The sequence below is a fragment of the Dama dama genome, chromosome 8, assembly GCF_033118175.1.
Source record: "Dama dama isolate Ldn47 chromosome 8, ASM3311817v1, whole genome shotgun sequence".
Taxonomy (NCBI): Eukaryota; Metazoa; Chordata; class Mammalia; order Artiodactyla; family Cervidae; genus Dama; species Dama dama.
In genome coordinates this window covers 6,948,286-6,954,765 of record NC_083688.1, presented here as the reverse complement: position 1 = coordinate 6,954,765, position 6,480 = coordinate 6,948,286, and positions in this window count along the sequence as shown.

The following is a 6,480-nucleotide window of genomic DNA, read 5'->3' as shown; positions in this document are numbered from 1 at the left end:
GGAAATATTAGAAAGTGACCATGTCTGCCTGTGGAAAGAGTCAGGAAAAGGCCTGAGAAGACCTTAAGTTTACACCTCTGACTTAGCCTTGGCACAGAGACAACCTGCAACAATCAACAAGGAAAAAAAGCAATGGACAAAAACAGCAGCAACAACAATGACAAAAAAAAAACAGCAAACCCTGGGGAAGGAGGAGAATCTGGACTTAAAGAGTTGCTACATTATTAGATTCAAATGTCCAGTTTTCAACAACAACAAAAATCACAAGACATACAAAGAGACATGAAAGTATGACCCACTCAAAAGAAAAAAGTAAATCAACAGACACTTCCTGGAAAAGACCTGATGGCAGATATACCAGACAAAGACTTAAAAAGAACTCTTTTTAAAATGCTCAAATAACTAAAGGAAAATACAGAGAAAGTAAAGAAAAGGATGTATGTGTGAAATGAATATATCAATACAAGGAAAATGTAACAAAAATTCTGGAGCTGGAAAGTAAAATACTGAAATGAAAATTTCACTAAAGGAATTCAAGGGCAGATTTGATCAGGCAGAAGAAAGAACAGCAATAAGACAGTGGAAATGATTGAGTCTGAGGAACAGAAACAAAAAAAGATAGGAAAAAAAAATAGCATCTATTTGGCCATGAATTAGTCTCAGTAGATTTATTAAATGTATATTTTTCAGAGTATCTTCTGTGACCACAACTAAATGAAGCTGTGGGGCTTCCCAGGTGGCTCAGTATTAAAGAATCTGTCGACCAGGGCAGGAGCCACAGGAGACTCGGGTTTGACCCCTGGGAGGGGAAGATCCCCTGAAGGAGGAAAGGGCAGCCAACCCCAGTATTCTTGCCAGGAAAATTCCATGGACAGAGGAGCCTGGTGGGCCACAGTCCATAGGGTCGCAAAGAGTCAGACACGACTGAGCAACTAAGCACGCACGCAAATGAAGTTCAATATCAATAACAGGAAAAACTGGAAAATTCACAAAACTGTGGAAATTAATGCACTCTTAAACAATGTAACTCTATCAAAGAGATCACAAAGAAAATTAGAAAATACTTAGACATGAATGAAAACAAAAACACAACATACCAAAACTTATGGGACCCAGAAAAAGCAGTGCTGAGTAGGAAATTTATTGGTATAAACACATTCCAAAAAAAGAAGAAGAAAGATTTTAAATCAACAACCTATCTGTCGAACGGAAGGAACTAGGAAAACAACAAACTAAAACCAGATGGCAGAAAGAAGGAAACAAAGATTGGAGCAGAGATAAACAAAAAAATATAAAAGCAATAGAGAAAATCAACAAAACCAAAAATTGATTCTTTTTTAAGAAATTGAAATAACAAGCTTGTAGCTAAGTGTACTAAGAATTGGTGAAGACTCAAATTACTAAAATTAGAAATGAAAGTGGGGACATTACTACCAATTCTACAGAAGAATTATAAGAACTATGAACAACTGTATGCCAGCAAATAGGATAACCTAGATGAATGTGGACAAACTCCTAGAAACACAAAATCTACCAAGACTAAATAATGAAGAAATAGAAAAATATGAATACCATACAAACCTTTAAGTTGTAAACCAGGAGTGAGATGGGGCGCCAAGTGTCACTGGTAATATTCAGTGTTGGGTTGGAAGGTCCTCATAGATGCAGTAAAACAAGTTAAAAAAAAGAAAACAGAGATCTAAGAATCAGAAAAAATGAAACCACACAATCATTGTTCTTGGATGATGTGATTTTTCACATAGCAAACTTCAAAGAATATATACAAATAAATCTTTAGAATTAGGTAAATTCCCTGGTGGTCCAGTGATTAGGGCTTGTCGCTTTCACTGCAGGGACCCAGATTCTACCTCTGATAGGGGAACTAAGATCCCACAAGCTATGTTCGGTTCAGTTCAGTCGCTCAGTTGTGTCCAACTCTTTGCGACCTCACGGACCGCAGCATACCAGGCCTTCCTGTCCACCACCAACTCCCGGAGTTTCTTCAAACTCATGTCCATTGAGTTGGTGATGTCATCCAACCATCTCATCCTCTGTCGTCCTCTTCTCCTCCTGCCTTCAATCTTTCCCAGCATCAGGATCTTTCCCAATGAGTCAGTTCTTCACATCAGGTGACCAAAGTATTGGAGTTTCAGCTTTAGCATCAGTCCTTCCAATGAATATTCAGGACTGATTTCCTTTAGGATGGACTGGTTGGATCTCCTTGCAGTCCAAGGGACTCTGAAGAGTCTTCTCCAACACCACAGGTCAAAAGCATCAATTCTTCAGCACTCAGCTTTCTTTACAGTCCAACTCTCACATCCATACATGACTACTGGATTTTTCTAGTTTCTGGTTTTCCATAGCTTTGACTCAACAGACCTTTGTTGGCAAAGTAATGTCTCTGCTTTTTAATATGCTGTCTAGGTTGGTCATAACTTTCCTTCCAAGGAGTAAGCGTCTTTTAATTTCATGGCTGCAGTCACCACCTGCAGTGATTTTGGAGCCCCCCAAAAAATAAAGTCTCTCACTGTTTCCCATGAAGTGATGGGACCAGATGCCATGATCTTAGTTTTCTGAATGTTGAGTTTTAAGCCAACTTTTTCACTCTCCTCTTTCACTTTCATCAAGAGGCTCTTTAGTTCTTCTTCACTTTCTGCCATTAGGGTGGTGTCATCTGCATATCTGAGATTATTGTTATTTCTCCCAGCAATCTTGATTCCAGCTTGTGCTTCATCTAGCCCAGTGTTTCTCATGATGTACTCTGCATGTAAGTTAAATAAGCAGGGTGACAATATACAGCTTTGATGTACTCCTTTCCCAATTTGGAACCAACCTGTGGGATGTGGCCAAAAAAAAGTTATTAGAATTAATAAGATACTTTAGTAGATCATTGGATCCATCAGTAAAAAGCAATTGCACATCTACAGTGTAAAAACTAGAAAACAATGAAAAATATGTTTACCTTAACAGTTACAAAGTATTACCTAAAACAAAATTTACAAAAGTTGTGCAAGAGACTCAACAGCTGAAGCTCCAGCTTCGGCCTCTTGAGTTTTCAACCACAATTTCCCCCAGAAGATGACGAGGGGCAACAAGATGGCTCCAGGTGGCCCCTGGGACCTTTTGGACTCTTTGACACCGCAGTCTCCCTGACTGTATGGAGGGTCCCCAGTAAACCATGATGGGAGAATCTGAGAACAGATCCAATTCCTAGCAAAGTCACGGCCACAGGTGTGTCCTCAACTTATAAATTTTCCAGTAGATACTGAATCTCTGGAATGCTTGGGGGAGAGTGATTCCAGGATGATTCTAATGAAGATGAATAGATTCAAATTCTTAAACACTTCATCCCAAAGAAGGGTTCCAACTCTGTCTTCAGGATTGCATGCAATGTGATGAGTAAATCCGAGATGTTGGACTTGATTCCAGGATAGTTCCAATGGAGACCAGAAGATACAACTCCACACAAACTTGAGCTCCAGACTGTCTCTAACTCTAGGTCACATCTCCCCCTCACCCTGCCATTTTTTTTTAATATGCTCTGGATCTTAATTGCAGCATGCAGGATCTTTTTTTTTTTTTTTTTTTGCAGCATATGTGATCTTTACAGAATGTGGGATCTAGTTCCCTGACCAGGAATCAAACCAGGCTCCCTGCATTGGGCTTGGAGTCTTAGCCACTGGACCACCAGGGAAGTCCCTAGATCAATCTTAAAGTCTGGAGTAAATCCATGCTGTAGGACAGGATTCCAGATTTCAGAAATGGTTACAAGAGAGATTAGTAGATCCAACTTCTTACAAAATAGAGATCTGAGGTATGCTGTTTCCTTTAATGGAAGAGCTCAGGGGAGTGTCACAGGCCAGGATGGTTTGCTGTGCAGTCATGAGGATGGACCCCCTTATAAAATGGAGGCTCAGGGTGTGTTCCCAACTCTTAAACCTTCCAGATTGTGTCAGATGTCCCTAATAAGTCCACTGTGGAGGATCTTTCTCAGTGGAGAGGAGTAAGTTGAACTCCTTGGGTCTGTCTTCAATTCAAACATCTCAAATAATTCAGTGCTGAGATTACCAGGCCAGGCCAGGACAGGACAGTTGGCAGCGAAGAATGAATTGAACCCCTTACAAGATTGTGGCCCAAGGCATGTATAGAGGCCAGTTCCTTTGGGAGGCCAGTTCCTCCCCTCTGCCATCTAGTCCTAAACTGACAAATTATTCTTTCACTGTGTTTATCTTAGAAAGCTGATGAAAGTGACTCCTATAGCCTGTTAATGGCTTGGAATAGTCTGATGGTAGGTAATCCCGCCATGGTGGCCACCACGTCGGGACGTGTGGGGCAGCTGGTCAAGGAACTAAGATCCCACATGCTGCACAACCACAAATAATAAATATTTTACATAAGTGGGAGCATACAATATTTGTCCTTTGGTGTCTGATTTGTTTCACTTAGCATAATATTTACAAGATTTATCCATGTTGTAGCATGTATCAAAATTTTATTCGTTTTTAAGTTTGAATAACCTAGACTGTAAAGAATCCGCCTGCAATATGGGAGACTGGGTTCAATCCCTAGGTTAGGAAGATCCTCCGGAGGAGGGTATGGCAACTCAATCCAATATTCTTGCCTGGAAAATCTCCATGGAGAGAGGAGCCTGGCAGGCTACAGTCCATGGGGTCTCAAAAAGTCGGACATGACTGAGCAACTAAGCAGAGCAGAGAGAACATTCTATTAGGGCTTCCCAGGTGGCTCAGTGGTAAAGAACCCGCCTGCCAATGCTGGAGATGGAAGAGATGCAGTTTGATCCCTGGATTGGGAAGATTCCCTGGAGGAGGGCATGGCAACCCACTCCAGTATTCTTGTCTGGAGAATCCCATGGACAGAGGAGCCTGGCGGGCTACAGTCCACGGGGTCGCAAAGAGTGAGACACGACTGAAGCTGCTTAGCACTCATTCAGCACACGACATCCTATTGTACCTACACACCACATACTTTATCCATCAGTTTTTATTTTGTTTATTTATCTCTGGCTGCCCTGGGTCTTCGTTGCTGTGCGCAGGCTTTCTCCAGTTGCAGCAAGTGGGGGCTACTCCCTAGTTGCAATGTGTGGACTTCTCATCGTGGTGGTTTCTCTTGTTGAGGAGCACAGGCTCCAGTGCCCGTGGCCTTCAGTAGTCGTGGTGCACGGGCTTACTCGCCCCGCAGCATTGGGAATCTTCCCAGACCAGGGATCGAACCTGCAATGGCAGGTAGACTCTTAATCACTGGACCACCAGGGAGGTCCTATTCATCCATCAGTTGATGGACGTTTGAATTATTTACACCTTCAGAATATTGTAAATAACTTTGCTGAGAACATTGATGAACAAGTTTTCTCTTTGAGTTCCTACTTTTCAATTCGCTTGGGTATAGACCTAAGATTGGAATTGCTGGATCATATGTTAGTTTTGTTTTACTTTTGAGGAACTGCCAAACTGTCTTCCATAGAAGCTGCACCTTTTGTAATACATTGCCGCTAGTCATGTAATGAAGGTTCCAATTTCTCCACATCTCTGCCAACATTTATTATCTGTCCATTTTATGATAGCCATCCTAGTGGATGTAAAGATTCTTTTATTTTCAATCTACTTTTTAAAGCTATAATAGTCTAGGGAATCCATTTCAACAAAGTTTTCAGATTTATTGTCCAAAAACTTGTACGTTACACAATGCAATGTCTTTAATTCTGTCCTCTTGTTTTATTCATGCTTTTTGTTGTGTGACCAACGTGGTCACATAATGTTGTCAGTTTTGTTGGTCTCAAAGAGCCAGTTTTCTTTTCTTGTTTTTTTAATTGGACGATCCTCTTTCAGTTGTAATATTTTTCCTATGTCATTCAAATTTCTACCTTCTATTTTGTCCTTCATTCTACTTAAGAGTTTTCCAGTTGTTCTTTTTCTTACATCTTGAATTAAAATAAGATTCTTTCTCACTCACTTCCCACAAACACTCCTTCTAGAACCCTGGTTGAAATGAGGCTTTTTGAAATATTGCTTAATAGTACAAAATCCGTATGAGATTTGACAGTACAGCATGGTATTGCCTTGTGGCTTATGTACCATAGATAAGGAATCTATGGAAACTACTATATATAAAATAGATAATAAGTACCTAACATATAGTACAGGGGACTCAATACTCTGTAATGACCTACATGGGATAAGAATCTAAAAAAAGAGTTGGTAGATGTGTCTATATTACAGATTCACTTTGCTGTGTACTTGAAACTAACACAACATTGTAAATCAACTATACGCCAACAAAATTTATAAAAATTTAAAAAGTGATAAAAAATAAAATGATTCCAACTGCAGGAATCTAGTGACCCTAGACAGATTCTCATACATTTGCTAGGATTACTCTTAGGGTAAATATTTAATGCTAACCATGTACCTGGTATTATGTACTCCACAGTGAATAGCCAGTTAAAGTCCATTAAATTAACTC